Source organism: Aethalodelphis obliquidens, unplaced genomic scaffold, assembly GCF_003676395.1.
Source record: "Aethalodelphis obliquidens isolate GAN/ISIS:26980383/991018 unplaced genomic scaffold, ASM367639v1 scaffold21, whole genome shotgun sequence".
NCBI classification, from domain to species: Eukaryota; Metazoa; Chordata; class Mammalia; order Artiodactyla; family Delphinidae; genus Aethalodelphis; species Aethalodelphis obliquidens.
Window position 1 is genome coordinate 6319287 of NW_020837965.1, and position 12245 is coordinate 6331531.

General features: G+C 39.6%; 1 protein-coding gene across 5 annotated transcripts in view; it reads right to left on the minus strand.

Moving 5' to 3' along the window:
- CEP128 (centrosomal protein 128) overlaps positions 1-12245 on the minus strand; it is a 438638-nt gene that overhangs the window by 133562 nt on the left and 292831 nt on the right. The gene's annotated exons all lie outside the window — the stretch shown is intronic.

The window sequence follows — 12245 nt, forward strand, 5'->3', positions numbered from 1 at the left end:
AAGGGCCAACTGTATACATTTGCTTTGCTTCTATAACACACATGCATGCAGGCACACATACACACACACACTGAACACGATATAAAAACTACACTGTCATCTAACTTTGAAACTATTAAAGGAGTCAATAACAATTTTGTAATGCATAGGAATAACTTTTAGGATGATGGAAGAAAGAGAATGCAAAGTTTTCAGAGAAGTGAAAAAATGCAGTACACTTACTACTGAAATTAAAATGAATGGTCTAGAGAGAGAAAAAATAAAATTCAAAAATTGAAGGCTAAAAAAAATTTTACTCATTTCTATTATTCATATTCAAAGACAACACTACAATATCAGTTTCTATATATGATTCAGTAGCTGCTAAGATCAATGAGTGAAGCTCCAAGAAAGCTGATCTTTGATTTGAGTTGTATTAACTGTGATTAACAAAACCTGAAGCAATTTGTATTCCTCTTGTTCCATAGAAGTACAAAGTACAATGTTCATTTACTCAGGCAATTCAATTCCATAAACATACCTACTATGTGCCAAATTTAGGTGCCAGTTATACAAAGAGGAATAAAATACAGAGCCTATATTGCAGGGAGCTCACCATTTTAAGGAGAATTATCATAAAAATTTATTTCTAACAGCTAGAATGTAACCTGCATAAGGACAGGAATTTTTGCCTGTTTTGCTCAGTGACATATCCTAAGCACCTAGAAAAATTTCACGATTAGTAAAAGAGAGAGGCAAAATTTGAACCAAGGTTTGTCTGACTCCAAAATCCATATTCTTCGCCAACATGTTATTCGGCTCGCCAGTATTGACTCTTTACCAAGCTTCTGAATTAAAGTTGGCTTCTTCTAAAATGTATAAGTTATACATTTGAAACACAACAGCAGGAACACTACATAATAATTACACAGAAATGTCAGAAAAATAGCAAGAATAGATACAATGACCACTATTATTCGGGATTGTTCTTTAAAGTTTTCTACATATGTACATAACCCTAAATAACATTGCTTCCTTTTCCTTTTAACATTTATAAATATAATTATACTGAATGTGTTTTCTGTGACCTGCTATTTTCACTCAACTTCATACTTCTGAAACTACTATGTTGGTGAGTTGATATGTATAATGCATTCATTTAAACTTTTTAAAGTATCCTGTTGTATGGCTATACCAGTTTTTAAATTCTTCTATGGGTGGATATGTCGGGTTTTTTTCAATTTGTTTTGCCATTACAAACAGCGAATATTTATGTGCGTAATCTCCTGGTTTAGGTGCACAAGAGTTTCTCTTGGGTGTATACCCAGGAGTGGAATTTCTCAGTCATGCGGCAAACACACATTCAACCTTATAAAACAACACTGAGTTATTTTTCATTCTTATATTTATAAACTGGGGTTATAAATATGTCCTAAAAGTGAATGAAAGTTCTATTGCTCTCATTCTCATCTCATATGTTATTATATATTTTAAAATATTTTAAAGTTTGCTAATCTAAAAAAGAAAGACAGGAAGGAAGCAAATGGTTTCCTTTATGACTTTCCTCCAGAGGGATAATAATATTGGCATGAGAGGTCTGCTTTATTAATAGTATATTTTTCACTGTGAAAGTTTCATTGCAGTCTCATAGCAATATTAAGATACAAATCTACTCACATCCCTCCTTGCTTAAAGCATAAAAGACATCACAGGGGATGTATGTTCAAGCTAATACTCCTTGCACGGCTCAGAAGTTCTCCTAGCTCTGCTGCTAGCTCCTGCCTGCTTCTCCAGCCTCTTCTGTCACCACTCTTTCTCCCTCTCCCTCTCATGAATGCTGGTGACAAACTGAACCTCTTCCAGTTCCTCCAGTGAAACTTCCAAGCTTAACAATCAGTAAGCCTCTGCCTCTTACACACCTGCTCCCACACCCAGGACAAGCAGAACATCCCACTATGTGCTCCCATCAACTGGCTGAACTATAGGTTTTAAGAAGCTGGGGATCACATCTACCTCATTCACCACTGTACTCCTTTGTCAAGCTCACTGTCTGGTTCAGGTTAGGTCCTCAATAAATATTTAAATGGATGATTATATATTCCTAGTTAAAATAAATCTGCTCCTTATGAGAGGTAACCATTCTTGGTGTGAAAAAAATCTGAATCCATAAGTCAAAGGATCAGTCCCTAGACCATGGTGAATTTATAAAGGTCAAGGGCTACCTATAGAGCCCCTTGGGTCAAGGAGTCGTCTCTGGGTATGTATGTCCATGACAGGAAGTACCACAAATGTCCTCTTTAATATTTGCAGAAATACAACATTATTCCTCCCCCCAAACCTGTTCTTCTTCTAGTGTTCTCTCTGCCAGTGAGTAGTAGTACACATAGTCCTTTGGGTCTGCATGCCAAAAATGTACCTCTCATTCTAATCTATCACAGGGTCCTTCTGAATTAAGCTCTCTCTCAAATTTAGCTGCATCTCAACGTTTCCGTGACCACTATGCCAAGCTGATAATATATTTTCTCTGGTACTAGAATAGTCTCTCAAGTGGCCTCCCCACTTCCATTTTTGCTCCCAGCTCTTCTCCACATTTAGTCGGGATTATCCTTTCAAAACACAAATCTGACCATATAACCCCAGCCTGATTAAAATCTAACAATGGACTATCAGTGCTGTTAGAATAAAACAAAAATGATTGACATGGTCTATCCTACCTGTGGTAAGCAGAATAATGGTCTCCCAAAGATGCTCACATCCTAATCCCAGGAACCTAGGACTATGTGTGGTTACATGGCAAGACGGAATTAAGGTTGCAGATGGAATTAATATTGTTAATTAGCTGATGTTAAAATAAGAACATTAGCCTGGGTGACTCATGACCCAATGTTATCAGAAGGTCCTTAAAAGTAGAAGAGGGAAGCAGAAGAGTGAGAGAAGGAGGTAAGAGGACAACAGCAAGGTTGTCAGAGTGATGTGATATGACGAAGATTCAGTCTACCTGTAGGGCCACAAGCCAAGGAACGTGGGCAGACTCTAGAAACTGAAAAAGCAGGAAAACAGATTCTCCCCTAGAGCCTCCAGAAAAGAATGCAGCCCTTGTTTCTTGAGGTGAGATTGAATGGCTATAAACTTCCCTCTTAGAATTGCTTTTGCTGTATCCCATAGGTTTTGGGTCATTGTGTTTTTGTTGTCATTTGTTTCTATGTATTTTTAAAATTTCTTCTTTGATTTCTTCAGTGATCTCTTGGTTATTTAGTAGTACACTGTTTGGCCTCCATGTATTTGTGGTTTTTACAGTATTTTTTCTGAATTGATTTCCAATCTCATAGCATAGTGGTCAGAAAAGATGCTTGATAATGATTTCAATTTTCTTAAGCTTTCCGAGGCTTGATTTTGTGACCCAAGATGTAATCTATCCTGGAGAATATTCCGTGTGCACTGTTGGTGGGAATGTAAATTGACACAACCACTATGGAGAACAGCATGGAGGTTCCTTAAAAAACTAAAAATAGAACTACCATACGAACCAGCAATCCCACTACTGGGCATATACCCTGAGAAAACCATAATTCAAGAAGAGTCATGTACCACGATGTTCACTGCAGCTCTATTTACAATAGCCAGGACATGGAAGCAACCTAAGTGTCCATCAACAGATGAATGGATAAAGAAGATGTGGCACATATATACAATGGAATATTACTCAGCCATAAAAAGAAATGAAATTGAGTTATTTGTAGTGAGGTGGATGGACCTAGAGTCTGTCATACAGAGTGAAGTAAGTCAGAAAGAGAAAAAAAAGTACCGTATGCTAACACATATATATGGAATCTGACAAAAATGCTACTGATGAACCTAGTGAAAGGGCAGGAATAAAGACGCCGACATAAAGAATGGACTTGAGGACATGGGGGTGGTGGGGAGGGGAAGCTGGGGCAACGTGAGAGTGGCACGGACATATATACACTACCAAATGTAAAATAGATAGCTAGTGGGAAGCAGCGGCATAGCGCAGAGGGATCAGCTTGGTACTTTGCTATGACCTAGAGGGGTGGGATAGGGAGGATGGGAGGGAGGCTCAAGAGGGAGGGGATATGGGGACATATGTATACATATGGCTGATTCATTTTGTTGTACAACAGAAATTAACACAGCATTGTGAAGCAATTATACTCCAATAAAGATGTATAAAAAAAAATAAACAAACAAAGAATGCAGCCCTGTCCATACCTTGATTTTAGCTCACTTTGGGCTTCTAACCTCCAGAACTGAAATTTACAGAAAGAAATTTGTATTGTTTAAGCAACTAAGTTTGTGGTAATTTAGGATAGCATTAATAGGAAACTAACATGCCACCTAACACTCCTGGTCTAGGCCCTCTCCTTCCTCAGAGGCGCCATGCTGTCCGCTGCCACAGGGCCTGCGAGCATTTGTTACACCTGTCTGTGTAATCCTTGGATTAATAATACCATGCCTCTAACTGATGGTAAACTCAGTTTACCACAGTAGAGATAGTATCTCCAATTTGTTCACCATCCTGTCCCAAGCTTTCACCCCAGAGCTTGACAGAAAGTAGGTTAAATAAATATTTGTTGAATGAATGCATCCAGCATATATGTACCGTATCGAATCTTCGATTACAGCCCTCTAGTGGACTTTTGCTCCAGTATTTCCCTTCTCTGATACATCTGCTATACCAACCCTGCACAGAGTCTGCTAATCTACCAAGCACATAATTCCTCAGTTTAGGAGTTCACCACGTCTCAGTACCTGTTCATGGATCAAGGTCACGTAGAGAGATGGACATAAGTGGAGCACACTGCAATTCCTCCTTTTGCTACTTCTTTGCTGAGGTAAGTGGATTTAGACGACTTAGTTAACCTCTCTGGGCTTCAGGTTCTTCACTCTTAGGTCACAATAATCTCGTGGAGGTTGAGGATCTGGACAAGGAATACATGACTCGACAGTATCCAATCCTTACATTATAGGCTCTCTGTTTTCTATCCCTACCTTCCCCTCACCTTCACCTCATTTATAAACTCTATAAGGTCAAGGGCTGTGGTTGCTTTTGTGCCCCCCACTGTGTCCTACACAGTGTCCACTGCAGACATTCAGAAAATATTTTCTAAATGCATGAAGACAATCAATAAATATATGCTAAACAACTGAAGAAAATATTCTGAGTAGACATATTTTTATCAGGTCAGTCTCTGTACTGTGTAATATTCTTATCTTCCTTATTGTGGGCTGAATGGTGGCCGGCTGCTGAAAGATATCAAGACCTATTCCCTGGAACTTGTGAATGTTACCTTATATGGAAACATTTTTTGCAGATGTGATTAAGTCAAGCATTTTGCAATGAGGAGATTATACTGGATTACCCAGACGTAACTGAGTGAAACATCTTGAGTGAGGAAATTATCCTGGATTATCCAGGTGGGCCCTAAATATCATCACCAATGTCCTTATAAAAGAAAGGAGATGAGACGCACAGAAGAAGAGGAGACAATGTAACAATATAGATAGAAATTAGAGGGATGCAGCCACAAATCAAAACATGCCAGCAGCCATCAGAAGCTGGAAGAAGCAAGGAACAGATTCTCTATCAGAGCTCCCAGAGGGAATGAGGCCCTGCTGACATCTTGATTTTGAATCAGTAAAACTGATTTCAGATTTCTGGCCTCCAAAACTAAGAAAGAATAAATTTCTGTTACTTTAAGCCAACAGCTTTATAGTAATTTGTTACAGCATCCACAGGGACTAATATACTCTCCTCTGGACTTCTGATCATATCCTTTCTGAAATGCCTTTCTTCCTTCTCATGTGTCAACAATATTCAGTAAATAAACAACAATGAAGAGCCAAATCATACATTCCTTCAAGTGTTCTTTCTTCCATGAAGTATTCTCTGAATACTTCCAGCCATGTAAATCTACCTCATCTGTGTATAGAGACAATAATTTCTATAGAATTTTATAATCTGGGGCTTATGTATACCCATTGGTATATTTTTCTAATTATCCCATAGAAGCAGTTCAGTGTTTAATTTTTTCTGGTGTCCCTCAGATTGTGCACAAAGCTTTATTTAGGGACACAAAGGGCCTGGAGTGCTTTCCTCCCAGGTGCCCACAGGGCTTCATGTCTCTCTTCTCCTCAGATGTTTGCTCCTCTGTCATCTTCTTATCAGGGAGGCCAGACTGAGGGAGGAGATGGATGGGCCCCAGGCTGAGCAGCTGGAATCTGTCCCCTGTGGACAGACACTCCACGATAAAGATAATGGCAGGAGCGAGGAGGAGGTGAGTCCTGCTTGGATAAAAGATAAGGAAACCACACATTTCTCATTCTTGAGGTCAAGGAGACCTCCCCGACTACACATGCGCAGAAAGGCTCCTTGTCAAAAACGGAGGAGGGGGCTTCCCTGGTGGCGCAGTGGTTGAGAGTCCGCCTGCCGATGCAGGGTACACGGGTTCGTGACCTGGCCCGGGAAGATCCCACATGCCGTGGAGCGGCTGGGCCCATGAGCCATGGCCAATGAGCCTGTGCGTCCGGAGCCTGTGCTCCGCAACGGGAGAGGCCACAACAGTGAGAGGCCCACGTACCGCAAAAAAAAAGAAAAAAAACCGAGGAGGCACCACCCCAAAATAGGTGGTGTCAACCTTCCCATAGGCCTCTGCGCTGGAATCCATTTTGTCCAAAGATGCGTACGTGTGCTGGAGAGAGTCCTAGAACAGGTCAGGTGTGGGAAAAGAAATGAAATAATTGGCCAAAGGTAAACGAAGATCCGGAAGAACTGCCCTATATAAGTGATGTGAATCACCTCTCTGGGGCACTTCTCCTCATTAGGGGGGACGCCCACACCCTTTCTCTCCAGGTGTGCATCTCTGCCTTGCTTCTGTCTTAACTAAACAAACTGTTTCTCTGTGTGCTCTCCCACTTGTTGTGCTGTTTTTCTAATAATAAACTTTGTACCTGTTTTTACAATTTTAGCCTCCTTGAGAAATTCATTTTTCAGTGGGAGCAAGAGCCAGGGAAACTTTGCCTCCAGCCTCTAGGCCCCGGTGGACCAGCAGCTAGGATTTCTGGTTTTCACCCAGGCTGTGCAGCTCCAGTTTCGGGGCAGGGAACTAAGATCTCACTTTAAGCCACTGCTCACTGCTGTCTCCTCAAGATCAAGACCTGACCATCCAATCTAAAACTAATATCTCTTCCATATCTTTCTACCTCCTTACCCTACTTTATTTTTCTCTATAACACTTTTCATACCACCTGATATAATTCTTGTTTATGATGTCTCTTCCCCTTCCACAATAAGACAGTGAGCCCCAAAAGGGTAGGGACAGTGCTTAGCACATAGTAGGAACTCAATAAATATTTACTGAATGAATGGCTGCATGTAAGGAAATGCCAAATATTAATACTTTTATTAGCTTTATGAGGCTAAGTAGTCTGAACATAGGTGACTGAAATGATAGCTCCTGGTATTTGAAAATCTATCTCTGAATTCAACCAAGGCCCAGTATTTCAACTCTAGGAGTCCCTTTATTCAGTTTCTTCTAAAGTCAATAACCCATTACAAAACCACCTAGAGATTAAAAAAAAAAAATACAGTCCTTTTCTCTTCTTTTCATTCCATTATAGGAAGCTCTGAAAGGTGACATGAGAAGAAAAAAACATGGAATGCAGGCCCCCAACTCTGTATTGCATGGACGGTTGGTTAGAATCTATGTACAATGTCCAGCAATCACAAGTTGACCATTTGTCAATGGAGTGTGCTATGTTAAAAGGTGGTATTGAACCAAAGAACTAACCTATATTAAAATCATACTTGTTTATCTACTTCTGCAAATGAGAGTTAAACTTATCTTACCTTCAAATAACCAAAACGTTTCTGATTATGAAGTTAAGTGTACAAAATTAAGTCACATAGTACTCATTCTGGCAGATAGATACAAGATATGGTTCAGAAGCTGAGTTCAGACAAAACAGTTTTATGCAAAGGCTACCAAACGTATGGGATAAGTTACCAAGAGAACTGCTGAAGCAAAAAACACCAGTGCATTCACTGAGAGAAAGAAGGGTAGTTACATATGATTCAAATGAAGACTGTGGGAGAAGAGTAAAATACAAGTTTCCTGGAGAACTGGAACTCTCCCCAGCAAATGTGTGCCTGAGGTAAACTCACTGTCTCCGTTATAACTGAAAGACAATGACGGATTCTGTGCCCTTCTTAAATATATTTATGGTTGACATTTGTTAGATCGCTTATAATGAAAATCTGTGGACCACCCAAATCTTTTTATTCTAATACAATTGGTCTAAAATTAACATATTACTGGAAATAATACTCTTTGTATGTCTTAGAAACAGCTGATTACCATCTTTCAATAATAACTGGTCTTTACCTTGTGGGGTGAAAAAGAGGAGTTAAGAAGGTAAAATGCGAACTTCCCGCTCCTTTGCGTAGAATCATAACCTTACTTGGAGCCATGGCTTGTTCTGATGGAGAGTTGTGTTCTTAGACTGGAGCTGGTAAGAAGAGCTGACAGTAATTATCACATGCTGCCAGAACCAAGGAATAAACAACAAAGTTTAACTCAATCTCTCTGACTACAAAGGCAAATAACACATAATCAAATTCTTTCTTATAGAAATTGACTTTTCCATGGACCGAGACCAACAAAAGCATTCACTGCATGAAATTTATAAAAACCTCAATAACAAAAGCATTGCTTCTAACCACTGCCCTTTGGAATATGGAACCATCTTTGTTGTTCTACTCCGAAAGAGTATTTACAGTAACACATTTTCATTTCAAAAGTGATAGATCTGTGATTAGTCAGTTCAACTGGTGAGATCATAGTGCAAATAAGTCTAATTCAGGTGTATAGGAGATACCCTCATCCTTCTTCTCTAGATTACAAAGTATGTCATTCATGATAGGTGGGATCAAACTAGAGATGGAGGATAAACTTCTTTTTAATCCACCATGATTATTGCTAAAAAAACAAATTTCAGGACCTATTAGTAAAGGGTAAAGACTACTACAATGACATATGGAAGGACAGTATATTCATATTATTTTTTTTACTATCTCATCTACTAATTCCTCAAGTTACTATAACGGGGCTCTCACCTCTTTGTAAAGCCACTACCAATTCTCTGCTGATGTTGAGTCCAACGGACATTTTAGATGACTTACCTAACTTGACCTATATGTTGCACTGAACACTATGGACAATTTCCTCAAAATTTTTTTTCCACAACATTCTCTCCCTTTATCTCCTGAATCCTCACTTCTCTGTATGCTTTCCTGGATCTCCTGCTTCTTTTACCATTCCTTTAAATGTTGATGCCCTCCAGGGTTCCATCTAGAGCCTTCCTCTTTTCTCACTCTTGACTTGGCCTCTGGACAATCACAAATATGAAATGTGGCTTTGACAAGTGCCCATACGTAAACAGCTCCCAAACTGGCCCTCGCAAAAGACCTATCCCTTTTTCTGAGCTTAAGTTCCAAATTCCAATAGTCTATTAGCCGACCTGATACTTAAGGGCGCCTCAAAGCCAGCATCTAAGTCTGAATTTGTTACCCACCACTGTCCTCCTAAACTCTAAGAGCATGTGTGAAATACCAGGAGAAAACACCCAGTTTTGTCACTGCCTACTTAAACTTATTTATATTAACTTACTTACATTCTTTGAGAATTGATTCCTAGCTACTGTGAAGGGCTGTTATTATGAGAATTAAATTAAATTGGTAAACACAAATTTCTAAGTTTCATTCTATTTCCCTGTAGTCTCTATCTCAGTTGAAGGTACCTTGCCCACCCAGACAGCAAGGCAGAAACCTGAGACTCATTCTGGACATCTCTCTCTCTCCCAGCATCCATAACCAATTAGCAATAGACTCTGAACTGTCTACCATCTGTGTATCTCCAGCATTTGCCCCCTTCTCTATAACTCTACACTCATTTTAGATTAAATCCTCATCATTCTCTATTGCAACTGTACACTCACATCCATGCTTCTAACTGAACCTTTATACTATTGCTCTAAACATAAAAATACCATGGCTCCTTGTTTTGCAAAAGCTAATGTTTTTTATTCTTAGCATGGGGTCCAAGTGCCTTTTCCACTTGGCCTCCGTATACCTTTACAGTTCTATCAAGTGTCGATTTTCCTAGTACCTTAAGCTTCAGTCACAAACTACTGAGGTGCTGTCATTACTTCACTGTTTCTCTAGCTTTGGGTTATGAGCCCATCCTTGCACCTTTTTCCTAGAGTCTGATACACTACCTGGTATAAAGTGTGCACAGAATAAATATCAATACTTGTTGAATTAAAATAGATTAAAATCAAGTTTTAAAACATTGATAGCTGTTGAAGAGTGCTTTCTGGGTTTAATGTGAATGACTGTTAAAAGGTTCAAAAAGGATATTTTTCCCTACTTAAGAGTATTTATCTCAACAGTGAAAGAGAGCTCTCTTGTAAATAATTAAAATAGCCATGTCAGAACAACTTAGCAATATAATTCAATTTAGTACTGCATGTGTGGGATGGGGAAGATACAAAGAAATAGGGAGATGGCCCTACCTTGAACTTAACCTGCAAACTGCTGGGATTCAAGTCGGCCCAGAGATATATGAGCAGTAAGTAGAGAAGGGCCTGCCAGGAACCACTTCACATGAAAGATGGAAGAGTCTCCTGGAAAGACCTCATCCTAAGAAAAGAGGGAGTCAAACTTGGTACAGTAATAAAGCTTTAGCATTAATGGAAACAGTCATTCTTAATACAACACGGGGTGTATAATTAGGATTTATTGCTTTCGAACCTACGTTAACTGTGTAAGAATGCTGTTAGGTTCCCCAAGTTTCCCAGGCATCAGCAGCGGCGCCACTGGCCAGCACACGGCAGTGAGGCCCATCAGTAATGGAGGTCGGCAGGCACCACGGCAATCAGCAGGGATAGTTGGGAGGCCTCAGCAGTGTGGCGCACACCCGAGCTTAGGCAATGAGGTTTACCAGTGATGGGGATACATGAAAGGCACAGCAACGTGCAGCCAAAGGGGCGCTGGTATCCGACAGAGGCAGCAAAGCCTGGTAGGAGCAGTAGCATATGGCAGAAATAAACACAATCCCAGCCAAGTGGGTGGAGTGCTTGGCTCATACCAAGAGTAGTAAGTTGAATGGTGATCTGCCCAAATGCATGTCCACTTGAAACCCCAGAATGTGACCTTATTTGGACATCAGGTTAATTAAGGATCTCAAGAAGAAATCATCCCGGGTCCTAAATCCAATGACTGATGTCTTTATAAGAGAAAGGAGAAGGAGATTTGGATGCAGAAACACAGACACACAGGGAAGAAGGCTATGAGATGACAGAGGTGGAAATTGACGAGTGCTGCTATAAGCTATAAGTCAAGTAATGCCAAAGATTTCCAGTCGCCACCAGAAGCTGGAAGAGGCAAGAAAGGATTATTCCCTAGAGTGTTCAGAGGGAGCATGGCCCGGAAAATACCTTGATTTCTGACTTCTAGCCTCCAGGTCTATGAGAGAACAGATTTCTGTCATTTTGAGCTACCCAGTTTGTGGTACTTTGTTACGGTAACTCTGGGAAATCAATAGAGCATGTGTTACCAATTAGACAAACACTTAGACTCCTCAAAATACTTGCAGCAACAGGAGAAAAGACTTTACTGTGAGGGTGAGGCCTGCAAAAGCAAGTAAGGACAAGAGCTAGTAAACCGGGGGTGTTACACTGTCGAGAGAAATGCAGTCCACTTTGTTTTATCTGCAGTATTTTTTTTAACCACCAATTGTTTCAGTTGTTTCAGAAGGAAGATACTGTCCTTCTCAGAGATCTCACTGACACAAAAAAAAATGAGAAATCAAAGCTCAAATATCAAAGGAGCAATTAGTAATGACCACTACTAATATTAGTCTCTTTTGTTAATATTCAACTCAAGGAAACAACACAAAATAGTATTAATATAAAACCCTTCTTTCAAGGTAATCATTTAACCACTCTTTATTTCTGCAAAATTAAGTTCACTAGAAAATGAAAGGATGTGAGTCATGACAACTGGACTTTAGTTAATGTCTCATGAATTAATTAATTAGATAATAAAGATACAAAAAGAGGCACAGTAACATATATAGTTCACAGTGTTATTTTAATGAAATAGAACATTTTCAATAATACATTCTTAAATTACCAATTTGCATTTTCTAGAAAAATAATCCATTTTCATGGAACAAAACGTATCCTAT